At 34.9% G+C, this 27,464-nt stretch overlaps 1 long non-coding RNA gene and 1 pseudogene across 1 annotated transcript in view; both read left to right on the top strand.

Annotated features, from left to right (window-relative positions):
- Positions 1-27,464, top strand: part of LOC118543819 (uncharacterized) — a 273,660-nt gene that overhangs the window by 175,814 nt on the left and 70,382 nt on the right. The window lies entirely within an intron of this gene.
- Positions 22,895-23,418, top strand: LOC118543794 (large ribosomal subunit protein eL15-like; annotated as a pseudogene).

The following is a 27,464-nucleotide window of genomic DNA, read 5'->3' as shown; positions in this document are numbered from 1 at the left end:
CTTTTCACTTCCATTTTCTGTAACTTTTTTTTTCATTGAGGTAAAATTAGAATATAAAATTATATTAGTTATAGGTATACAACATAATAATTCAATTTTTGTATACACTACCAAGTGATCACCACGATGTCTAGTTACTATCTAGCACCATACAACTAAACCCTTTTACCCATTTTGTCCACCCTTTCCCCTCTGATAACCACCCATCTGTTCTTCATATCTGAGACTGGTTTTGTTAGTTTTGTTGCTCATTTATTTTATTTTTTGAGTTCCACACAGAGATCATATGTTATTTGTCTTTTTCTGCTGATATATTTCATATAACAAAATACCCCCAAGGTCCATCCATGTTGTCTCAAATAGAAAGATTTCAGTCTTTTTTTTAATGGCTTTTTTTTCCATTGTATTTCTATAATGCATCTTCTTTATTCATTTATCCATCAACAGACACTTAGGTTGTTTCCTTATCTTGGCTATTGTAAATAATGCTGCAGTGAACATTGTGGTGCATACATCTTTTCTTGTTTTTCTGTTTTTAATTTTTTTTTTATTAACATATAATGTATTATTTGTTTCAGGGATAGAGATCTGTGATTCATCAATCTTACACAATTCACAGCGCTCACCATAGCACATACCTTCCCCAAAGTCTATCACTCAGCCACCCCATCCCTCCCACCCCACACCATTCCAGCAACCCTCAGTTTGTTTCCTGAGATTAACAGTCTCTTATGGTGTGTCTACCTCTCTGGTTTCGTCTTGTTTACTTTTTCCCTCCCTTCCCCTATTGATCCATTGTCTTGTTTCTCAAATTCCTCATATCAGTGAGATCATGTGATACTTGTCTTTCTCTGATTGACTTATTTTGCTTAGCATAATACCCTCCAATTCCATCTATGTTCATCAAGGATATTGGTCTGTAGTTCTCCTTTTTCATGGGGTCTTTGTCTGGTTTTGGTATCAAAGTAATGCTGGCCTCATAAAATGAGTTTGGAAGTTTGCCTTCCATTTCTATTCTTTGAAACAGCTTCAGAAGAATAGGTATTAATTCTTCTTTAAATGTTTGGTAGAATTCCCCTGGGAAGCCATCTGGCCCTAGGCTCTTGTTGGGAGATTTTTGATTACTGCTTCAATTTCCTTACTGGTTATGGGTCTGTTCAGGTTTTCTATGTCTTCCTGGTTCAGTTTTGGTAGTTTTCATGTCTCTAGGAATGCATCCATTTCTTCCAGATTATCTAATTTGCCGGCATATAGTTGCTCATAATATGTTCTTATAATTGTTTGTATTTCTTTGGTGTTGGTTGTGATCTCTCTTCTTTCATTCATGATTTTATTTATTTGGGTCATTTCTCTTTTCTGTTTGATAAGTCTGGCCAGGGGTTTATCAATCTTATTTATTCTTTCAAGGAACAAGCTCCTGGTTTCGTTGATCTGTTCTGCTGTTCTTTTGGTTTCTATTTCATTGATTTCTGCTCTGTTATTACTTCTCTTCTCCTGCTGGGTTTAGGCTTTATTTGCTGTTCTTTCTCCAACTCCTTTAGGTGTAGGGTTAAGTTGTATATTTGAGACCTTTCCTGTTTCTTGAGAAAGGCTTGTGTTGCTATATACTTTCCTCTCAGGACCGCCTTTGCTGCATCCCAAAGATTTTGAACAGTTGTGTTTTCATTTTCATTGGCTTCCATGAATTTTTTAAATTCTTCTTTAATTTCCTGGTTGACCCATTCATTCTTTAGTAGGATGCTCTTTAGCCTCCATGTATTTGAGTTCTTTCCGACTTTCCTCTTGTGATTGAGTTCTAGTTTCAAAGCATTGTGGTCTGAAAATATGCAGGGAATGATCCCAATCTTTTGGTACCGGTTGAACCCTGATTTGTGACCCAGGATGTGATCTATTCTGGAGAATGTTCCATGGGCACTAGAGAACAATGTGTATTCTGTTGCTTTGGGATGGAATGTTCTGAATATATCTGTGAAGTCCATCTAGTCCAGTGTGTCATTAAAAGCCTTTATTTCCCTCTTGATCTTTTGCTTAGATGATCTATCCATTTCAGTGAGGGGGGTGTTAAAGTCCCCTACTATTATTGTATTACTGTTGATGTGTTTCTTTGGTTCGATCTTCTTGTTGCGTAGAGCCTTTAAGTATGATGTAGTGTCTTTCCTCATCTCTTATTATAGTCTCTGGTTTAAAATCTAATTTGTCTGATACAAGGATTGTCACCCCAGCTTTCTTTTGATGTCCATTAGCATGGTAAATGGTTTTCCACCCCCTCACTTTAAACCTGGATGTGTCTTTGGGTCTAAAATGAGTCTCTTGCAGACAGCATATCGATGGGTCTTCTTTTTTTTATCCAATTTGATAGGCTGTGTCTTTTGATTGGGGCATTTAGCCCATTTACAATTAGGGTAACTATTGAAAGAAATGAATTTAGTACCATTGTATTGCCTGTAAGGTGACTTTTACTGTATATTGTCTCTGTTCCTTTCTGGTTTGTTATTTTTAGGCTCCTTCTTTGCTTAGAGGACCTCTTTCAATATTTCTTGTAGGTCTGGTTTGGTGTTTGCAAATTTTTTTAGTTTTTGTTTGTCCTGGAAGCTTTTCATCTCTCCTTCTATTTTCAATGACAGCCTAGCTAGATATAGAATTCTTGGCTTCATATTTTTCTCATTTATTCCTCTGAATATATCATGCCAGCCCTTTCTGACCTGCCAGGTCTCTATGGATAGGTCTGCTGCCAGTCTAATGTTTCTACCGTTGTAGGTTACAGACCTCTTGTCCTGAGCTGCTTTCAGGATTTTCTCTTTGTCTCTGAGACTTGTGAGTTTTACTGTTAGATGTCAGGGTGTTGACCTATTTTTAGTGATTTTTGAGATGGGTTCTCTGTGCCTCCTGGATTTTGATGCCTGTTTCCTTCCTCAAATTAGGGAAGTTCTCTTCTATAATTTGCTCCAATATACCTCTGCCCCTCTCTGTGGGATCCCAATTATTCCAATGTTGTTTTGCTTTATGGTATCACTTATCTCTTGAATTCTCCTCTCGTGATCCAGCAGTTGTTTCTCTTTTTCTCAGCTTCTTTATTCTCCATCATTTGGTCTTCTATATCACTAATTCTGTCTTCTGCGTCATTTATCCTAGCAGTTAGAGCCTCCATTTTTGATTGCACCTCATTAATGGCCTTTCTGATTTCAACTTGGTTAGATTTTAGTTCTTTTATTTTTCCAGAAAGGGATTCTCTTGTATCTTCTATGCGTTTTTCAAGCCCAGCTGATATCTTTATAATCGTCATTCTGAACTCTAGTTCTGACATCTTACTAATGTCTTTATTGATTAGGTCCTTGCAGTCGATACTGCCTCTTACTCTTTTTTTTTTTTTTTGAGGTGAGTTTTTCTGTCTTGTCATTTTGTCCAGAGGAGAATAGATGAATGAGAGAACAAAATGCTAAAAAAATGCTAAAAGGGTAACAATGACCCCAGAAAAATATACGCTAAACAAATCAGAAGAGACCCGAAAATGGGGGGAAAAGAAAGGGAAAAAAAAAAAAGTATGAACAGGCTGGTGAAAATAACAGAGCCACACACTTGATCCTGGGTGTATTTTGGTCTGTTAGGAGAAATTGCCTCCCAAAATTTTAAAGAAAGAAAAACTTATATATATACAAAACATAAGTTTAAATACAATGAAGAGATAGATTATGAGTGTAATAATGAAAAATTAAAAAAGATTTTAAAAATGGAAATGATAAGATGTTGGTTGAAAAATGAAAGAAGAAAAATTCAACTAAAAAAATAGAAAAAGAAAAAAATAAAATTAAAAATATTAGCTTTGAAAGACTAAAGCGTCATGGGAAAAAAGCCATGAATTCGGTGTGCTGTATTCCCCTAGTGCTGGAGTTTTGCTGTTCTCATTGATCGGTAAACTTGGTCTTGGCTGGCTGTTCTTGCTGATCTTCTAGGGGAGGGGCCTGTTGCAGTGATTCTCAAATGGCTTTGCCTGAGGTGGAATTGCCCTGCCCTTAGTGCCAGGGGCCGGGCTAAATAATCTGCTTGGGTTTGCTCTCTGTGGCTTTTGTTCCCTGCAAGCTTTCCGTACAGCTTTGGTGGACGAGAATGAAAATGGCAGCCTCCCAACTCTGGTCTCGGAGGAGCCGAGAGCTTGAGGCCCCACTCCTCAGTGAGCCCCCAGAGAAGAGCAGTCAAACACTCCTGTCTGGCCGCACTCCGTGTTCACCTGGCCTGTGACCAAATAGTTCTATCTCTGGCACACGACCCCGTTTGGTGTCTCCAAACCTGGCAGATTCCTGTGGAAGGCTCCCGAACGGCTCCTCCTGGGGGAGGAAGGGGAGTCTCCCCGGATCTGCCACTTGTTGGGTCCCTGCTGGAAGAACAGTGGCCCGACTGTGCCGCAGATCACGGTTTATGGCAACCCTGAGCTGAGAGCCCACTCCTTAGCTCTGTCTTTGCAGTCCAGCTTTCCTGGTCTGATACCTGGGAACTCTTGTCACACTCAGGCACCCCAGGTCTTTCTGTGACCCTGACGGTCCTGAGACCACACTGTTCCAGCGAGGGTTCCACCCCCCACCCCCCCCCCATCCCCCCAGCCACTGGAGCAATGTTCCTTAGTGGAGCAGACTTCTAAAATTTCCGATTCTGTGCTCAACTGCTCCATCACTTGCCGGTAGCTGGCTGACGGACGCTCCCTCCCCCCCCCATCTATCTTCCCGTATATCGCCTTGGATTCACTTCTCCACATGTCCTACCTTCCAGAACGTGGTCGCTTTTATGTTCAGAGAGCTGCTGCTATTCTTTTCCTCAATTTCCTGTTGAGTTTGTAGGTGTTCTGAATGGTTTGATAACTCTCTAGGTGAATTCCTGGGACCAGAAGAAATTTAGGTCTCCTACTCCTCTGCCATCTTGCTCCTCTCCACCGCATACATCTTTTCAAATTAGTGTTTTCTTCTCTTTTTTTTTTTTTTTTTTTGGATGTACAATAGTGGGATTGCTGGATCATATGGTAGTTATATTTTTTAATATTTTGAGGAAATCCAAACTGTTTTCCATAGTGGCTGGGCCGGTTTAGTTTCCAACAGGGAATGAGGGTTCCCCTTTCTTCATGTCTTTGCCAACACTTGTTATTTCTTGACTTTTTGATAATAGCCATCCTGACAGGGGTAGGTGATATCTCTCTGTGGTTTTGATTTACATTTCCCTGGTAATTAGTGATGTTCAACATCTTTTCATGTGCCATTTGGCTATCTGTATCTCTGCTTTGCAAAATATTTATTTAGATCCTCAGCTCATTTTTTAATCAGATTGCTTGGGGTTTTTTTGTTTTGTTTTGTTTTTGTTTGTTAGTTTTGCTATTGACTTGTTTGAAATCTTTATATATTTTGGATGTTAGTCCCTTGTTGTTTATATGATTGGTAGATATTTTATCCCATTTGGTAGGTTATCTTTCCATTTTGTTAATGGTTTCCTTTGCTGTGCAGAAGCTTTTTTTTTTTTTTTTTTTTTAATCAAATCCAAAAATTCAATCCCAAGACGGATGTCAAGGAACTTATAGCCTAGATTTTCTTTCTTGGAGTTTTTGGTTTTAGGTCTTATATTCAAGTTGTTAATCCATTTTGAGTTCATCTTTGCATAGGGTGTAAATTAGTGGTCAAGTTTCATTGTTTTGCATGTAGTAGTCCAGTTTTCCCAACACCATTTATTGAAGAAACTGTCCTTTCCCCAGTGAATATTCTTGGCTCTTTTATTATAAATTAATTGATTTATGTATGTGCTTATTTCTAGGCCCACTATTTTGTTCCATTGATCTATGTGTTTGTTTTTATTCCAAATCATACTGTTTTGATTGTAGTATAAAATCAGGAAGTCATACCTTCAAATTTGTTTTTCTTTTTCAAGATAGCTTTGGCTATTTGGGGTCTTACGTGGTTTCATATAAATTTTAGAATTATTTGTTCTAGTTCTGTGAAAAATGCCATTGGAATTTTAATAGGGATTGCATTAAATCTGTAGATTGCTTTAGGTATTGTAGACATTTAATGATATTAATTCTTAGAGTCCATGGGCATGTAATGTGTTCCCATTTGTTTATGTCTTCTTCAGTTTCTTTAATCAATGTCTTATACTTTTTGGTATATAGGTCTTTTACGTTCTTGATTAAATTTATTACAAGTTTTTTTTTTTTTTTTTTTGATGAAATTGTAAATGGGACTATTTTTTAAATTCTTCTTTTCAGGGGCGCCTGGGTGGTTCAGTCAGTTAGGCATCTGCCTTTGGCTCAGGTCTTGATCCCAGGGTCCTGGAATTGAGCCCCACATCAGGCTCCCTGCTTAACGGGGATCTTGGTTCTCCCTCTCCCACTCCCCCTGCTTGTGCTCATGCTCTCTCTTTCTCTGTCAAATAAATCTTTGAAAAAATTTAATTCCTCTTTCTGATAGTTAACCATTTTACTTCTTTTTCAATTTGGATGGCTTTTATTTCTTTTTCTTGCCTAATTGCTATGGCTAGGACTCTCAATACTGTGTTGAGTACAAGTAGCAAGAGTAGATATCATTTTCCTTTTTCCTGATCTTACAAAGGAAGAGCTTTCAGGTTTTCACCATTGAGTATAATATTCACCCTGGGTTTATCATATTTGGCTTTTATTATGTTAAGATACTTTCCTTCCATTCCCACTTTGCTGAGATTTTCGTCATAAATAGATGCTAAATTTGTCAGATACTTTTTCTACAATCTATTGAGATCACTCTATGGTTTTCATTTTTCATTGTGTAAATGTGGTATGTGACATTGAGTGATTTGCAGATGTTGAACCATCCTTGCATCCATGGACTAAATTCCACTTGATCATATTGTATGATCTTTTTAATGCATTGTTAAATTCGGTTTGCTCATATTTTGTATAGAAGTTTTACACCAATGTTCACTAGAGTATTGGTCTGTAGTGTGTGTGTGTGTGTGTGTGTGTGTATGTGTGTTTGGTTTTGGTATCAGGGTAATGCTGTCCTTGTCAAATGAGATTGCAAGATTTTCCTTCTCTTTAATTTTTTGGAAGAGTTTTAGAAAGATAGGTATTAAATCTTTGAATGTTTGGTAGAATTCACCCATGATGCCATCTGACTTTTGTTTGTTGGGAATTTTTTTTGTTTTTTTTTTAAGATTTTTAAAAATTTATTTTAGAGAGTGAGAGTGAGAGAGAAAGAGAGAGCATGTGGGTGCACGATATGGGGGGAGAGGGAGAAAGAGAATCTCAAGTAGACTCCCCACTGAGTACAGACCTGGATGTGGGGCTCGATCTCATGACCCTGAGATCATGACTTGAACCAAAATCAAGAGTCAGACACTTCACCGACTGAGCCACCCAGGCGCCCCTGTTGAGAGGTTTTTGATTGCCCACTTAATCTCCTTACTGGTAAGAGTAAGACTGGTCTGTTCAGATTCTCTTTTTCTTATTGATTTTGTTAGGAGATTGTTTCTAGAATTTTATCCATTTCTTTTAGATTGTCAAATTGTTGGTGTTTATTTCTTCACAGTAGTCCCTTATGATTCATTGTATTTCTTTGGTATCAGTTATAACTTCTGTTTTATTTCCAATTTTATTTATTTGAATTCTTTCTCTCTCTCTTAATTTGAGTCTAGCTAGAGTTTGTCAATTTTGTTTATCTTTTTAAAGGACCAGCTCTTAGTTTCATTGATCTTTTTTATTTTTTAAATTTTTTGTCTCATTCATTTATTTCTCCTCTGATCTTTATTATTTTCTGCTTTCTACTAACTTTGGGTTTCATTTGTTCTGTTTTTAGCTCCTTTAGGTTTAAAGTTAGTTTGTTTATTTGAGATTTTTCTTGTTCCTTGTAGTAGGCATGTATCTCTATGAACTCCACTCTTAGAACTGCTTTTGCTTCTTCCCACAGATATTATGATATGATATTCCATTTCTTTTTTTGTTAAGATTTTTATTTATTTGACAGTGAGAGAGAGAGACTGAGCACAAGCAGGGGGAGCAGCAGGCAGAGGGAGAAACAGGCTCCCTGGTGAACAGGGAGCCCAATGTGGGGCTTGATCCAGGACCTCGGGATCATGACCTGAGCCGAAGGCAGACACTTAATGACTGAGACACCCAGGCTCCCCATCCATTTCTTCTGTCTCAAAGTATTTTTTGATTTTCTCTTTGATTTTCTCTTTGATTTTTCAGTTGAGACATTTGTTTTTTTCAGTAACATGCTGTTTAATCTCCACATATTTGGTTTTTTTTTTTCCCAGCTTTTTTATTATTGACTTATACATCATTATGTTCAGAAAATATCCTTGGCATAATTTCATTCTCCTTAAATTTATTGAGACTTGTATGTGACCTAACATGTGTCTATCTTGGAGCATGTTCTATGTGGAATCGAGAAGAATGTGTATTCTATTGCTTTTGAATCCAATGTTTTGTACCTAGTATGTCCATCTAGTTTAAGGTGTCATTTAAGGCTTATGTTTCCTTATCAATTTCTGCCTTGATGATGATCCATTGGTGTAAGTGGGGTATTTAGGTCTCTATTATTATTGCATTGGTGTTGATTTCTCTCTTTAGGTCTGTGAATATTTGCTTTATAGTTAGGTGCTCCTATGTTAGGTGCAGAAGTATTTACAAATGTTATTTCCTTTTCTTGGATTGACCCCTTTATCATTATGGCTCTTCTTTGTATTTTATTAGAGTCTTTGTCTTAAATCTCTTTTGTCTAAGTATGGCTACACCAGCTTTCTTTTCCTTTCCATTTGCTTGGATTTTTTTTTTTTTCCCATCTTTTCACTATCAGTCTTTGTGTGTCCTCAGATCTGAGGTGAGTCTTTTGTAATCAACATATAGATGGGTCTTTTTTTTTTTTTTTTAATCACTTGAGCCACTCTATATCTTTTGATTGAGGAATTTAGTCCATTTGAATTTAAAGTAATTATTGATAGGTATGTACTTACTTCCATTTTGTTAATTGTTTTCTGGTTTTTGTAGTTCCTCTTCTTTACTTTCTTCTTTCCTTGATATCTTCTGTTGTGGTTTGATGACTTTATTTAATGTCATGTTTAAATTCCTTTGTCATTATCTTTTGTGTATTTTCTATAGGGTTTTGCTTTGAAGCTGTCATGAGGCTTACATATATCAGCTTATATGTATAGTAGTCTATTTTAGGTTAATAGTAATTTAAATTTGAACAGATTCTAAAAACTACATGTTCACTTTCCCCCTGACTTTTTCTTACATTTTTTTCATTTTTTTACATTTTTAAATTTTGTATAATTATCCTTTAACTAATTATTGTAGTTATAGTTAATTTTACTTTTCACCTTCATAGTAGCTTTATAAGTGGCTAACCCACTAACTTTACTATATATTTACCTTTTCCAGTGACATTTTCAATTTCATGTTTCCTTGTTACTAGTGTGTTTTCTTTTCAGCTTGAAGTCCCTTTAATATTTCTTGTAAGGCTGGGTTAGTGGTGATGAACTCCCTTAGCTTTTGCTTTTGGGGGAACTCTTTATTTCTCCTTCAATTCATTCAGAATTTTTGATAGTTTTGTCAAGTAGAGTATTCTTGGTTGGATTTTTCTTTCCTTTTAGCACATCGAGTATGTCACACCACTCTCTTCTGTCCTGCAAAGTTTCTGCTGAAAAATCAGCTTGTAGTATTATGGAGATTACTTTGTATATAACAAGTTGTTTTTCTCTTGCTTTTAAGATTCTTTAACTTTTGACATTTTAATTATGATGTGTCTTGGTGTGGTTCTCTTTGGGCTCAACTTGTTTAGAACTCTCTGGGCTTCCTGGACCTGGATGTCTGTTTTTGTCACCAGGTTAGGGAGGTTTTCAGCTATTAATTCTTCAAATCCATTTTTTTTGCCTCTTTATTTTCCTTCTGGGACCTCTATAATGTAAATGTTATTTTACTTCATGTTGGCCAATTCGTCCCTTTAAGCTTTCTTCACTTTAAAAAAAATGTTTTTTCTTTTTGTTTTTGTTTTCCTGGTCTGAGTTCTACTGCCCTTTCTTCTTGACTGCTGATCTATTCTTCTACTTCATCTAGTGTGGGGTTGAACTACTCTAGTTATTTTTCAGTTCAGTTATGGTATTCTTCATTTCTGTGGCTTTTGTTTGGTGCTCTTAAATTTTATGTATTTTTATTGAATTTCTTACTTGTTCATCCATTCTTCTCCCGAGTTTAATGAGCATCTGTATGACCATTATTTTTAACTCTCTAACAGGTAAATTACTTACCTCCATTTATTAAGATTTTTTTTTTTTTTTGGTTGTTTGTTCATTTTTATTTGGTTGGTTTTTTTGTTGTTGATGCTGTTTTTTTCCTCTGGGGTTTTATCTTGTTCTTTCACCTGGAACCTATTCCTCTGTTTCCTTATTTTGCTTTTCTCTCAGCCTGTTTCTAAGTGTGAACCAGCCACCTCTCCCAACCTTGAAGGAGTGGCCTTGTGTAGGCAATGAACCTTATTATTCATCCTTGCCCTAGTTTTTGGTTATCTCTTAAACTGTTGTCATTGTCTAAGCAGTCTGGTTTATTCTTGATAGGTTCCAGTTGTTGAGTTGGTGCCAAGCTCTGTCTGTGTTTGAAAGGGAGGGATCTTAGTCAGCGTATAGTTTCAGGCTGATTTGAAGATAAACCATCAGGCAGCAGCTTTCAAAGTATGCAAATGCATACAGTCCTGTGGAACTCCAGTACTGGAGTCTGCTGGGCTCCAGACCTGGTGATTTGGAGGTGTCCCCTTGCAACAGTTGCAAAAATTGGACTTCCAGATGAGTGTATAAGCTTCTTTCAGGGAAGGAACAGGCAATCTGTATTGAGGCCAAGGGAGAGCACAAAGCTGATGTTTCCTGGTCTACATTCTCTGAGTTCTCTTCCATAGCCTCTAGTAATCCTGAAGTGTGCCTCTCAGGTGAAAGCTCCAGTTTGAGTAAATAGACTCTTCACAGGAAGACTGGGAGTTTGTTTTGTCTTCTGTCTGTGCTGTGACGTGGGGTTGGTAGCCTTCCAATAACTATATTTCCAATTGTCTCAAGCCCTCCTGGACACCTGAGCCTGGCATTCCAACGGCTTCCCCTACTATGTGCATCTGCTGGCTTCAGCAGTGCTTTTGGAGAGCCTAGAGTTGGGGCAAGCCTGCTGGCTGCAACAGGGCCACATAGGAGCTTCGGGTCAGGGTAGGCCTGCTGGGTTCAACATGGGCATACAGGGACAGGACAAGCCTCAGGGCTTAAGTAGGACCGTGGAGAGTGCAGGGTTGGTACAAGTTGAGGTAGCATGAGTGGGCAGGGCAAGCCTGCCAGTGCTAGCAAGGTAGAAGGAATGCAGAATGGTGCCTGCCAGCATCTCCCTCCCTAGAAGAAGTCCTAATATACACCTGCATCTCTGGCAGATGATGAAATATTAGCTAATGAATCTCCTTCACATATGGTCAAGGGCTTTTCATATTGCTTCTTTTGTGCTGTGACCTGGGGTGAATGAAATTGCACTTGAGACCTCTAAGAGCAGACTTTTCATTCCTTACAGTCTTTTGGATCTCCTGGATGTAAGCTCTGCTGATTTTCAGGGCCAGACATTTTGGAGGCTCGTCTCTTCAGTGTAGGTCCCAAGGGTTGGGGTACCTGATGTGGGGGTAGGAACCCTTCACCTCTCAGGGAAAAACTGTATTTGTGAGATTCCTCTCAATTTCTCTCATGCTGGGAGTGTGTGTTTTTTGTTTTTGTTTTGTTTTGTTTTGACAAGACCCTTTTTAGCCTCTCCTACGTATTGGGATGTAGTCCTTTTATTTTTGTGGAGGAACTCTTCAGCTAGTTTCTAGGTCTTTTTCAGGGGGAATTGATCTGTATGTAGATGGAGAGTTGGTGTGTCCATGGGAGGAGAGGGGCTCAAGAACATCTTAATGCTGCTATCTTGAACCACTCCTATATTTTTTATTTTTTGTTCTTTCTGTGAGAGTTCTGATTTTTTTTCCAATTCCATCCTTTGTATTAATTTGATTACCATGTTCTTGATTTCAAGGATCTTTTTTTTCCTCCTATTTTCTTTGATTTATGTATTTTGCTATTTTATTTGGACACAATATCTCATCTCTTTATATCACAGAGAAAATAGATTATAGAGATTTAATTAAAGAACTGTCTGTTTTCTTGTGTCCTCTTCTTCACTTTTGGCTATTTTTACCTCTAAATCTCATGCAAGAAGCTTTCCTCAAGTATCTTTTGATCTATGGACATCCATTAACATTTCAGTGGTTCCGTATATGTAATGACAGCATATGTGATTTGGATCAACCTTCATATTGAGAACAGCTATAAGGACGGATATTTAAAAGTAATAAAAATTTCAACTGCAAGGAATTAGAGTAATTCTGAATATATATCACATAATTATATTGCCTCAAAATATTTCAAGGAAGAATTAAAATAAAATAATTATAAAGAAAATAGATTAGTCCACAGTCATAGTGAAAAATTTTATACCACTTTCAGTAATTAACAGAAAAGGTAGACAAAAAATCAATTGTTGATTTTAGAATATTTTTTTTTAGTGGTATGTAGAATATGATTTCAATAACATGATTAAAAATGGACAATTTCTATATATATCATCAAAAAATAACGTAAGTAAAAAAATAAAATAAGTTTTAAATATGTTTCAATTTTATATAAATCATATGTATGTATATAATTGTACTCAAAAGCTGCAAAATATAATCTTTAAGTATACATAGAACATTTACAAAACCTAACAACATAACTGGGCCATAATTGTAGTTTCAAAAATTGAAATCATATACAGAGTATATAATATTAGTATAAGGAAATTAAGCTAGAAATAAATAATAGGAAATTATTAGAAAAATCCCCTTCAAGAGATTAAGAAAATGAAAAAATAAAAATAGCTTGAACTGAATGATAATGAATATGCTAAATATAAAATTTTAGGGAATCCACCTGAAATCATGGTTAAATAAATATGTACAGCCTTAAATTTATAAGATAGAAAAGAAGGAAGAGTAAAATATGATATGAGCATGAAGTTCAAGAGGTTGGCAATAGAACAGCAAATTTAACATAAAGAATTTAAAGAAAAAACAGAAGAACAGAGATTACAAAAATAGAAACAAATTTATAGTAGAGTGTCAGTAAACTCAAAAGTTAGTTTTTTTTTAATAGTTAACCTAAATTAATAAATCCCTCCAAGATTAATGAAGAAAAAAATGAAGGAGGGAACAAAAGTTAAAATCATGAATGACAAAGGCACATTATATAGCACACAGACACTGAAAAGATTACAGGGCATTATAAACAATTTTATAACAATAAATATAAAATATTAAATAAAGTGGACAGACATCTGCTTCTGGTCAAAAGGCCAGAATTTGTTTTCTCACCTTAAATAACTAGGAACTAGAAAAATCAATAAAACAACAGTTTGCAGGTATTGGAAAATAATGTCAGACCGTGATACTTGAGAGAAAGGAAACATATAAACTGATCCTTGTACAAGAAGCAGATTACTTCTTATAAGCAGGTTCCAGGTTGCCATGCAAAGAGAGGGAGTTCAAAGTTGTCAGTGAATTGAGATGGCAGAAATTGAATTAGGGAGGTCAAAGTAACTAAAATTTATGAGACTGAGTATAGTGAGTAGATATCTGCGAAGATTGTGATATCAAGAGAGTTGCATGTGGGTTCTCTCAAGTCTTTGCCTAAGTACTGATTGTCACCTGTGTGAGAGAAAACTATCTGAGGCTAGGGAAGATCTGTCAGAGGAAGAGGGAGAATAATTTCTTGAGCTCATTTTAGATTGAGAATGGTTTGTGTTTCCACTGACCGAAGTGGAAAACGTCATAAACATAACTACATAGAGATTTGGTTAAATATTGAAGGATATTGCCTTAATAATGGGGCTAAAGTAATCCTAAATAACTAGTTTCTCAGATCTTGAAATAATCAACTGACTCTAAATAACTAACTGGACACCAGGAAGAAATATGATATCATTTAAAGAAATACAGCAAAATCTAGAAACTAAAAAGGTAAAATTGACAATATTTATGACCCGATTAAAAAAATGACCAGGAATGGAAAGAAGCCAGAAAATAAGACCCATAATCAAAAGAAACAACCAATAAGAACAGATTTAGAGATTGAAGAGACAATGTAACGACTAGAAGAGGAAATTAATAGATAATATAAATATTATTCATTGTTCAGGAGGTAGAAGAAAGTATAAGCATGGTGTCATCAGAATTAGAAGATTTAAAAAAGACTCAAATTAAGCATCTAAAATAAAAATACACGGGATAGAATCAAAATGTATTAGAAGAAGAAAAGGTCAGCAAACATGAAGGCATACTAATAGAAACTAATAAATAGTACAGGGAGAATAAAGAATGAATAAAGAGATGAATATAGCATCAGTGACCCCTGGAATAATATCAAATGTTCTGACACATCTAGAGTCCCGAGAGGAGAGGTAAGAGTGGGAGAGAAAAAAAATGTGTGAAAAAGTCATGTCCCCAAGTTTTCTAAATTTGAGAAAAACTATAAACTTACATAAATTAGTTTACTATTGTTTCTGTAAGAAATTACCACAGAAGTAGTGGCTTCAGATAATAGCAATATATTATCTTACAGTTCTAGAGGTTAGAAGTCTGAAATGTGTCTTATTGGGCTAAAATCAACATGCAGATAGGGCTGTGTTCCTTTCTAAAGAATTTAGAGAACTCATTTCTTGTGGTATTACATATATATATTTATAACAGAATATTATTATTCAGCTATTAAAAATGAAATATTATCATTTGCAACAAACAACATGGATGGGTGTTTTCGGTATTATGTTTAGTGAAATATATCTGACAAAGATGAATACTGTATAATCTGCTAAATGAGAAATCTTAAAAACAAAACGGAACAAAAACAACAACAACAACAAGCTCATAGATTCAGAGTACTATTGGTGGTTGCCAGAGGTGGGAGTTAGGGGTCAGTGAAATGGGTAACAGAAGTCAGAAAGTACAAACTTCCTGTTATAAATAAGTTATGGGGAGGTAGTGTTCAGCATGGCCACTATAGTTAACATACTGTATTGCATATTTGGAAGTTGCTAAGAGTAAATCTGAAAAGTTCTCATCACAAGAAAAAAAATTCTGTAACTATGTATGGTGATGGATGGTAACTAGACTTATCATGGTTATCATTTCACAAAACAAATATCAAATCGGTATGTTGTACAGCTGAAGTAATATAATGTATGTCACTTATATCTCAAAAACCAAAGCAAAACACGTATGATTCAGCAATTCCACTATTGTGTGTATACCCTAAAAAAGTGAAAGCAGGGATTCAAACAAATGTTCATAGCAGAATTATTCACAAAAGCCAAAAGATGGAAACAAAGCATACATCAGTGGATGAAGGGATAAACAAATATGGCATGTATGTACAATGGAATATTATTCAGCCTTAAAAAAGGAAGGAAATTCTGACATGCTACAGCATGGATGAACCTTGAAGACATTATGTCAAGAGAATTACACCAGACATAAAAAGATCAATTCAGTAAAATGAAGTCAAATTTATTTTAATTTACTACTTATTGATTAGTCAGGTATACCTAAGATGATAGTGCCATGGCTAAAAATAATTTTGTCCATATCAGATAATAGAGCTTCAATCAAAGAGAATAGAACCCACTGTTCCTTTGTAAGTGTATTGCAGAGTTTAATATTGCAAAGACCAAAAACTATTTTCCTTATGTCTGCATTGGGCACTCTTGTTTTGAATTACGCATCCTTAGTACTAAACAGTAATTTTCACCAAGTGGAGTATCATTTGGGGTGCTTTTGTCAATAGTTCACTACCCACTGCATTTCATTAGGTAATTTATTTGTCATCAGTTGCATTTGTAACACTTCCCAGTCAGCTTCATCAATGAGTTTCATTAGGAATTTGTTTAATCCTCTTTTCAAATCATTAATAAAGTTGTTAAATAAAACCAAGCTGAAAAAAGAACTTTTTGGCAGCCTTTGAAACACCAAACCTGAGCTGAAAACAGAATTATTTATCATATTTCTACTCACAGACTTTCATCCAATATTCAATCCATTTGATGATACTTTTATGTAGGACAATTGGAATTAATTTTGTTAGTTGCATTTCATGATGTTGGAAGCTCCCACCACATTTAATAAATTTTTTTTTCCCCAGAGTAGGCTTCCGGAAAGTAGCAGTGCAGTAGGAGAGGAAAATGATCCATTTTAGAAAGGCTATTGTGTTTCAATGTTAACTAAATCATAATATTATGGATAGGAGAAACCTTGAAGGAGTAGAGACATCTAACACAGACACTTGACTTCCTCAGGCCAAATATCACAACGAACAATTTCATGTGAAAATAAAGACATTGTAGAGGTAAGAATAGGGAGGGGGTAACAGCTGAGGAGGAGTATCATTATTTTAAGTAGGTACTTGAGGCTTGAGCGGGGCTTGAGCTGAGATCAAGGTTCAGGCGCTTAACCAACTGAGCCACCCAGGTGCCCCTTAAGTAGATACTTTTCGATGGGAAGTTATTGATTCTAGATCAGTGCTGACCAATAGAACCATCTGTGATGATGGAAATAGTCTACAATCTGCACTGTCCAATACAGTAGGCACTACTACTTGTGGCTTTTAAGCACTAATATGGGCTAGTGCAACTGAAAAAGTAAATTTTTGATTTTACTTAACTTTAATTAATTTAAATTTAGGACACATATGGTTATGGGCTACCATAACGGACAGCACACTTCTAGAGCTCGAAGGCAACTATATTGGAAACCAAAGAGGAAGAAGCAGGAACGTGATATTCAGGGATAGCTTTAATGTAGATCTTAGAATAAGGGCAGCTAGGTAAAGCGTTCTTTAGTTTTCTTCTTGCATGATCACCAAATGAAGTAAAAGCAAACACTCACCTTGTCCACAGTGTAATTAAGTGCAACCTCTTTGTATCAAACCCATCAGAGCCTGGAACACGGTAAATGAAATATCAGAGAATTAGGATTTCTCCTCAAGTAGTATTTAAAATATATTTAACTCGGGGGTTCATCATGATGTTTTTCATGCACCTACTAATATTTTAATATATTTGAAAAAAATTGCCCATTATGCTATTCTTCTAGATTGCATTCAGTCATGAGTATTTGTTGAAAAATTGTTATATAGTAGACATTAAATCGGTTGTGATTATCACTTTTAAGAAGTGTTCTTTTTTTATCATTTATGAGTATCTTCTACTTACTTTCTAATAATTTAAATTAGATTTTTGTTTCCTTTCTTGGCCCAGTTTCTTTCTTGATCAGCATGTTCCTAATGCTGATGCATCTATAGCTTCTTAAAAATAGAAAGTTCTTTAAGATTTTTATTTATTAATGGATTGCAGTAGGTGTAGTATATATGAATTATGAAAGACTTTTCATCCAACTAAAAGTTTTATGGAAAAACTTATGAAAACTGATGCAGTTGTCGTATCGGAGAATCAGTCTTTTTCCATAAGAGATAACCTCAGACTCAGTATTCCTAGCATTTTTATTTTGAGCTAGAAAAATAGAACTTACAAGGCATTGATTAAGTGTTAACAGTAAGTTGGGTTTATTTCTGATTCTGCTATGTAGAGTTTATGACTTTATGCTTCTATAAACATGTCCATACAGGGTTTTGTATGTTTATAAGTTGTCTTTTCTTTTGGATAAATATTTAGCAGTAGAATTACTGAGTCATTTGGTCAGTGTATGTTTAAATTTATAAGAAACCACCAAACTGTTTTCCAAAATGGCTATATTAATTTTCATTCCCATGAGCAATGTATGAGAGTTCTAGTTCTGCATCCATGGCAGTACTTGAGGTTATTAACTTTTTATTTTAGCTAATAAATATATTCTGATAACTATGGATTTATTTGCATTTCCATGTGACTAATGATGTTGAGCATCTTTCATGTTGTCATATACCATCAGAATCTCTTTAATTAACTGTCCAAATTTTCACCAATTTTTTTAAATAGGGTTGTTTTCTTATTATTTGGTCCTTCATGTATTGTGGATATGAGTTACTCTTTAAATATGTGTTTTGCAAATATTTTCTGTCAGTCTGTGATTTCTCCTTTTGTTTTCTTAATAGTGTCTTTTGAAGGGCAGAAATTTTAATTTTAAAGATGTCCAATTTATCAAATTTTTATGGATTGTGATTTTTCTGTCTTACCTAAAATATCTTTGTGTAATCAAAGATACTTGGATTAGAGATTTTCTCCTGTGTCTCCTTTGAAAAGTTTTGGGTTTTATATCAAGGTCTATGATCCATTTTAAGTTAATTTGTAAATTTATAATATTTATATAAAACTTAACTTAAAAGAACCTATGAAGATCTAGGTTCTTTTATTTTTTAAATGTATGTCCAGGTGTTTCAGCACCATCTTTGAAAAGACTGTTCTTTATCCTTTGAATTACCTTGGCAAGTTTGTTCAAAAATCAGTGACATAGATGCATGGGTTTATTTCTGTACTCCATTCTGTTCCATTGTTCTGTATATCAATACTTTACAGTTTTATAGTAAATCTAGAAATCCAGAAAAATAGAAATTCATCTTTTTTTTTCTTTTGTAGATTGCTTCTCTTATTCTAGGTCTTTCATTTTTCCATCTGTTTTAGAATCAGCTTATTGATTTCTACCCTTCCCACCCCCCAAGAAAGTTTGTTTGGGACTTTGGAATTGCACTGAATCTACAGACAAAATCATGGGAAAATGAAATCTTAAGAATACTGAGTTTTCAGATCCATGAGTGTGGTATACCTCTCCATTTATTTAGGCCTTTGATTTCTCTAGTCAATATTTTGTAGTTTTTAGTATATAAATCTTATACCTCTTCTGTCAGATTTATCCTCAGACTATCCCATTAAGTACCTAGGTATTTAATATTTTTGATGCTATGTTTATGGTATTAATTTATACCATATACAAACATTGTACATAAAATATTATTTTATGTAGTACATTATAAATATATATAACATATTTATTACATAGCATAAGCTATATAAATATTATAATAATATACATTATATATGTTTTTTATTTTCTTATATTGACTTTTATCTAGTGATGTTTAGGAATAGCTTGTCTTCTTTATGAATTTACCCATTTATCATTATGCAATGTCCCTCTTTAGTAATTCAGAATCTGTTCTGAAGTTTATTTTGTCTGATGTTAATATAACCAGCCTCGCTTTTTTTTAAATGAGTGTTTGCAGTATTTTTTAATCCTTTTACTTTTAATTTATCTTTGCCTTTATACTTAAAGTGAGTTCTTAAGCACAACATCTAGTTAGGTTTTTCTTTACTACCTAATTTTGAAAATCTCTGCCTTTTAGTTAGTTCAACAATTGATTGTCTAATCAATTTACATTTTGCCTAATTATTTATACCATTGAATAAACTTACTGTCTTGTTAGTTGTTTCTGTTTCCCATCTTCTTTTAAATTGAATATCTTTTAAAAAAATTTCATTTATCACTACTAATAGCTAATAAGTTATACTGTTTTTTTCTTTTTTAGTGTTGTCCCAAGGACTTATACATTTTTATCTTAGCAGAGATTGCTTTCAAGTACTAATACATTATTTCATAAATAGCACAGTGTACTTCCAGTGTTTTTCCCATCCTTTGTAATATTGTCGTCACATATGTTAATATTATGTGTGGTTTAAACCCTTTAATACATTGTTACAGTTTTTGCTTTAAACAGTCAAATATCTTTTACAGTGATTAAAAATTTAAAAAAATATCTTTTACATTTATCTTTAGTCATATAATTACAGGCATCTTCATTTCTTTGTGTAGATCCATTTCCAATGTGATATAATACTTACTCTGCCTAAAGACTTTCCTTTAACATTTCTTGCAGTGCAGTTATGCTGGAAATGAATTCTCTCCAGTTTTATTTGACTGGGAAAAAGTGTCCATTTTGCTTTAATTTTTGTAAAATAATTTTCCTGGATGCAGAATTATGAGTTGACTTTTTTTTCTTTCAGTACTTTAAAGATGTCACTCCAATTACCTCTAACTTGCATAGTAGAGATACAGATCTTCCTTGTGTTTTTCTGGGATCTTGCAGCCATGGGTTGATGCCTGTAAACATTTTGGAGAAATATGTAGCCATATCTCTTTTCCTCTAGGACTCCAATTTCACTTATGTTAGAATATTGAGTATTTCCCCACAGTTCTTGAATTCTACCCCTCACCTATACCCAACCTTTTTTTTTTTTTTTTTTTTTACTTTTCTCTCTGAGTTTTCTGGTCAAGAAAATGGTGTATCTCTCCATTTATTTAGGTCTTTGATTTTCTTCATCAATATTTTGTAGTTTTCAGTATACATAACTTACACCTCATTTATCAGATTTATCCTTAGATTTATCTTTAGATTATCTCATTAAGTCCCTAGGTATTTAATATTGTTGATGCTATTATATATATGCTCTCATTCTCTTCCCTCTCCTAATTCTCTGCATCTTTCTCTATCTCTCCACATTCCTATCCTTACATTTTGATAATTTTTATTGACCTTTCTTTAAGTTTACATATTCATTCCTCATCTTTGTCACATCTGCTGATGAGCCCATCCAAGGAATACTTCATCTCTGATATTATATTCTTTATTTATAGCATTTTCATTTGATTTTTCACATATTTTCCATTTCTATGCTGGAATTCTTCCATTAGTCCCTTGTGGTGTCCTTTTCATTATATCCTTCAATTTATAATCATTGTTATTTTAAAGTCTCTGTTTCACAGTTTTGACATCTGAGTCTGGTTCTCTTGATTGCTTTATCTCTTGACAATGATTTTGCTTTTCTGGGCCTCACAAATATTATTGCATTCCAGACATCATGTGTATAACAGAAGATGCAGAGGGAAATAGTATTTATCCTAGGCCATAGCAATAGGTATACCTTTTTTGTCAGGACTTTAGCTTGGGGGGTGGAAGGGTTGAGTCATTATAGTCAGGAGTTGGACTGGGATTGAGTTGCTTGTGCTATCATCACATTCAGTTTACCACAGTCTCCAAATTGTTTAGCAGCAGGCTGCTACTTCCCGCCTTGTACCCATAGAGAGAGTACTGTAATGGTGGTGGTATTTCTCAGTGTTCGTGCTCTACCTGCAGCTTTCAGGTATTTATTGGATATAAATACATATACTCTTGCTTTTCCTCTACCAGTAGATTGCTGTTGCTTGTTAGTAAGTGCCCTAATCCACCCTCCAGGCTTAGATAGGCACTTTATATTTGGACACTATGAGTGACATTCTCTTAGCATTCCTGACCCTTAACCCACTCCTTAGTAGCCAAACCCTGCCTTGTGTCTGTGATTGGTCTTGGGCAGAAGTTTCACATTCTGCCTTAGAATTTGAAGACTTTGGTTTGTGCCATTACTTAGGACCAAGATTGTTTTTTAAATTTACTCCAGAATGAGAGCATTTTTATTCTGGCTTCTGGTTGTTCCAGAATGAGATTTTAGCCCAGACTTGGCTTTTAATAATTTGTTAAAGTTTAGGTGATTTATTTGTATCCATTTGTATGGTGGTTGCCTCCCCCTATTCTCTGCCATGGGTAAGGCTCTTGCCTTGTCTGCCTTTGAAGAATCTCGTCTCTCTTTGGAATTCAGGCTTCCTATAATGTGGATAAATGGGACTTCCTACAGTGGGATTCTAAGTTAATGCATTCACTATAAAACTTCAACTCTCTGATGGACTCAAAAACAGTTATGATATTGTAGCTTTCTGGCTGTTTTATTGTTGTTATTGTGAGAATGATATTGTTTGCAGATTTCCATACCCTGAATAGAAGTAAATTCTGTATGATTTAAATAGCTGAGGTTTTTAGTTGAAACTGTTCAAGGCACATGAGAATTAAAAGGGATCTGATGGCAAAAGTAATGAAAATAATAATAATAATAATAATAATAATAATAATAATAATAATTCCTGTAAACATATCTTTTAAAAATGCTTTAATTCTCCATTGATAAGTAGAAATTTACTTAGCAAGTCTCTTCCTGTTTCCACTTTATATGGGGAATCTTAGTCTTAATGATAAATATAACCCATCCTCCGTTAGTTTAAAACTTATTCTTTTTAAGGAAATGATGACTCAGTGAAATCAAATTCTTTATACCTCTCGTCCCCCAGAGCAATATCTATGTATATGTACGTGGCATGCTGAAGGAAGGTATGTCTGGCTCACTGCCACCCTCTGGTGTTTTCTATAATTGATTGCGGTATACTTTCCTTCAATTGGCCCTTATCATCTTACGCTGGCATGTGCTGTTCTTCACAGTCTTGCCATGGCCTTGAACTGTCAGATAAAAGTACTCTGACTCCTTCTCCCTGCCTAGGCCTTTGCATGCCTGCCAGTCCCCCCTTAGCATTATCATATTTCCCTACTTACCATTTTCCCTCAAAGAGACTGGGACGAGGCTCAGGCCCATTAGCCAACACCTCTTATTCAGCCTTGCTGGTCTGTTGTTCTGGCATCACAGGAGAGGGTAGGCTTTGCTAAAATAATTGCTGTGTCCCTCTTTCTATTCCATAGGAAGAAAAGCACGTGTTTTTTTCTGCTCCAGATCATAAAACTAAACAGAGATTCCTATTTCCCTCTCTCTACCTCATCTTAACCAAGGATAAGAAGGCCAGAGTTTGAGATCCTCAAAGGACATCTCCCACGTTTCATATAACTGTTCTCTATCAGTTCTTTCATTTGCCCACACATCCTGTTGATTATGTGCTTTCTTTTGACAAGAAAACTAGCTTTTAGCCCTTTCCTTTCTGTCTGGTGGCAGCCATCAGCTCAAAGGATGTGCTGTTGGCAGCACCACCAGCGCTCTGTGCTTCCCAGAGCCCCTGGCCTCTCCCGGCCCGATAAAGCCTGCAGACTGGGGTGCAAGACCAGGCAAGGTTACATCATATATTGGATCCATGTGCAATGTTGTGGCTGCAAATGCCCAGTTCCTAAGGGTGCTATCTATGGCAAGCCTGTCTATCATGGTGTTAACCAGCTAAAGCTTGCCCAAAGCCTTTGGTCTGTTGCAGAGGAGTAAACTAAACGCCACTGTGGGGCTATGAGAGTCTTGACTTCTTACTGGGTTGGCAAAGATTCCATGTACAAATCCTTTGAGGTTATCCTCATTGATCCATTCCATAAAACTTTCAGAAGAAATCCTGACACCAGGTGGATCACCAAACCAGTCTACAAGCACAGGGAGATGTGAGGGCTGACATCTGCAGGCTTTAGGAGCTGTGGCCTTGGAAAGGGTCACAAGTTCACCACACTATTGGTGGTTCTCACCATGCAGCATGGAGAAGACACAATACTTTCTAACTCCACCATTTCTGCTGGTATAAGTAATGTTTGTAAAATTCTTACCTAATAAATAATTTAGGACAGTCATGTCTGCTTAAAAGCGTTCTTTAATTTGCCTGTTAAAATGAGTTGTCTGCAGATTGTTCCATGAATGCATTGTCAAATTATGAAAGTTAAAGTGTAATCATGTTTGAAGACTGTAAGTGATGGTGTATCTTATTTCTAATAAGATAAATGCTTTTGTCTTTGCTTTATCTTATTAGGGAGTTTATATGTCAGTGTTTAAAATGCTCTTTAGTATAATATGTGTAACATAAATTGTATAAAAGTGGAATGCAGAAGCTAGCCATGTAGATTTGTTGGTGCATGTAATGAAACCTACAGCTTCATTGGGGCAATATAATGCTCTACTGGTTTACTCTCAAATGGCTGTTTTTAGGGGTTTGGTAGGAACAAGCTTTTTAAATTGGATTTTGTTTGGAAATGTGAAGAATATCCTAATCTTTTATCATGATCATATACAGAATAATGTTAACTAGGGCCCACATTTTTAGGTTGAATCCAATATTCTATTTATGTAACTGCTGCTTCTGAAAGAATAGTTTGAAAGAATGACACCATTTTTAGGAGAACTGATTAAACCTGTTGCAAGAGGGTTCTCTTACAAAGAGAAATAAATCCTACTTAACCTAAGCAAAATTGCCTTGGTCTACACAGTACCACTGAAGTTTGCATAAAAGGTGGAAGCTCCTGGTTCTATCCCACAACTACATGGGATCTGTAGAATACTGAATTTCATACAAAGCACTCAATAATGGTATTTACGCTGGTCTATATTAAAACTGATGGAAATTAAACATTATGTGAATGAGAAGAATTTACCTTAAGATATGTAAGCTAGTAACCAATGCTAGGATTGGAAACTGGTGACCATCAGATAACCTGTTAAGTGTGAAGATAAAAAATTAAAGTTGGCTTTGATCAGAATTTAAAAAAAAAGAAAAGAAGCTTTTTCATTATCATGTATTCTTATTTTACTGAATGTGTGTGTGTGAGTGTGTGTGTGTGTGTGTGATTTTTAGAATTCAAAATTGAGAGAGGGGGATAGTAATGGATACATGGCAGTACAGGGAATGTATTTGGAAGGAGACTTTAGGTACTATCCCAAATATTTAGTATCAATCCTGCTAATAATTTCTTAAGTATCAAACACTATCCCTTTGTATCTTGTAAAGATGATTTCTTTTTATTTTTACAAAAAACTCACTAGACAATTTGTATTATTTTAGAAGTAGAATTAGGTAGTTTACCTAAGGGAGAAGTATACCAACATTTCTATTGACAGATGACAACACTGAGATTTGGAATATGAGATTAATTTGAATAAGAATTTGTTGCTTGTTAGTGGCAGAATTAGGACTAGAACCTACAATTCCAGATGCTTTCTTTGCTCTATATTGATTAGATAGTTTGGTTCAGGTAGACCTACTTTAATTTGAATAAAGTTGATAGTCACTTTGGAAATAGACATGTGATTCAAGGTGATTTTCACAAATTAGCTATCTGATCCCCAAAAGATAGAATAAATGCTCTGTACTAAATAATGTGATAAAAGTAAGTTATACATATGGGAAATAAATTGCGAGGCATTATTGCTTTGACTGTGTGCTTAAAATGAGTCAGCAAGAGTACTCCTATTCAAACACCTCACTTGGTTTGGGGATATATTAACAGTAAAATAACAAGAAAAATTTAGAAAGTAATCCTCCCCAAATGTGCAACACCTACTTAAACACAACTTCTACTTTTTATGGCCTATACTATAAGGGGAATGATAATAGGATGAGGTTGGTTCAGTGAAGAGCAGAAAAAATGGAAGGGTTACTGAAGGTAGATGACATTGATCCATTTTGACTGCAGAAAATGATGCTGGGGCAAAACTTAATCAGCTCTTTTGAAGCTGAGTATCATTTTAAAATGAAGACAGTAGCTTTTAACAAGTTTTATTTTTTAATATTTGAAATATACAATAGTGCATATAAAAACAGATGCAGGTTTTGATGCAGATATTAACATGAAAATATATGAACACTACTTAAAAATTAGAATGGTACATTTTTAAAAATTAATTAATTTATTATATAGAGAGAGTATGAGCAGGGGGGAAGGGCGCAGGGAGAGAGAATCTCAAGCAGACTCCCCACTGAGCACAGAGCCCTAAGTGGGGCCAGATCTCACAACCCTAAGATCATGATCTGAGCTGAGATCAAGAGTCCGACGCTTAACTGACAGAGCCACCCAGGCGCCCCTAGAACAGTACTTGTTTAGTTTGCTTTCTTTTGAGCTTGAAAAATCATATCATACTGTATGTAATCTTAGGAGATTTGGGCAATGTTTTCTTTGATTTATCCATGTTATTACATGTAGCTGTAGTTCATGATTTTTCATGATCGTATGATATTCTATGGTAGGAATATAGTACAGCTTTTCTGTGCCTTCTGTGGATGAACATTAACTTGTTTCTAGTTTCACAAGTATGAACATTTTTGTACATGTATCCAAGTGCACACGTACAAAAGTTCCTAGCAGTGCAATTTCTGGATTGTAGTTTATGTGAATTTTGAGCTTTGTGACATAGTACTAAATTGTTTTATGGTGATTGCATTAACTTAGAATTTCACATCCTTTGTTTATGAAGGCTTTTGCTAATCAATTTATTTTTTACTTCTCAAATTTATTGTCTTCATTTGATGCTTTTGCATCTTGCTAAAAATTTTGTCTTTCATATTTAAGTATTTAACTAATTGTGAACTGATTTTTATGTATGATGCACAGTAGCAGTTCTGTTTCAGTCCTCTCTTATGGTTATCCTATTGTCCAGGCTTATTTACTTCCCTGTAATGTGCCATACCAGCTTTCTCATATATTAAGTTTGCTTATTGTGCAGATCTGTTTCAGGACTCTACAAACTCTAGCAATAGTGAAATTTTCTACCACTGCATTAGCAATACTAGACAGTTTTAATTATTACGGCTGTATAAGAAGTTTTTGTAAGTGAAAAGGCAAGTCGTCTTCACCCTATTCTTCATCAAGACTCTCCTCATTATCCTTTTACTTTTCTCTTCTGTATAACTTTTAGTATCAGTTTGTCTAGTTCCTTGAAAAAAATCTATTTGGGTTGTGAATAAAATTGATTTAAAATTATATTGAGAAAACCTGACACTTTAAAATATTCATGTGTCTAGTATCTCTTTATTAGGCATTCTGTAGTGATTTTTCACAAATTTCCTATTTTTTTTTCTGAATAGCTTATATAAAATTTTTATTATTCGTTTACACTTATTCCTATATATTTGTAAATGTTATTTTAAAAAATTATATTTTTAAAATGTATGCTAGGTGCATATAAACATGTTTTTATCTGTTGATCATTTTTCCACACAACCTACTAAACTCTCAAATGATTTATTGATAAATGCTCCATGTGTTTTTGAAAAAAAATACATATTCTGCCGTTATTAGCAGTGTGTTCTGTAAACACCAATTAGGCCAAATGAGTTGATGGTCTTGTTCAAATCTGGTATATCCTTATAGATTTTTGATCTCCTTTTTTCTATCAGATATTGAGAGAAAAATATTGAAATCTTTGACTTCCATTGGATTTATCTATTTTGCCTAGGGTAGTTGCCTCAGTTTTTACTTCAGGTGTTAGAAAGCTTTGTTATTAGGTATATAAACTCTTAAAATTGCTATGTTCTCTTGAAGAATTGATCCCCTTTTGGTTATGAAATGATTAGTTTTTATCCCTAATAATATATTTTGCTTTGAAACCTATTTTTTGATATTAATATACTCACTCCATCTTTCTTAGGATTAGGGTTGCCAGAATACATCTTTCCCATTATTTTACTTTTAATCTGTTTCTTTACTCTTAAAGTGTGATTCTTGTAGGCTGCATAAAACTGAGTCTTTTAATCCAATCTGGCAAATTTTTATTTTAATTGGATTGTTTTGACCATTTATATTTAATATTTTTAATAAATATGGTTGGGTTTAAGTCTGAC

This window comes from Halichoerus grypus, chromosome 5, assembly GCF_964656455.1.
Source record: "Halichoerus grypus chromosome 5, mHalGry1.hap1.1, whole genome shotgun sequence".
NCBI lineage: Eukaryota > Metazoa > Chordata > Mammalia > Carnivora > Phocidae > Halichoerus > Halichoerus grypus.
Note: the sequence above shows the minus strand (reverse complement) of the source record. Positions and strands in the feature narration are given on the sequence as shown.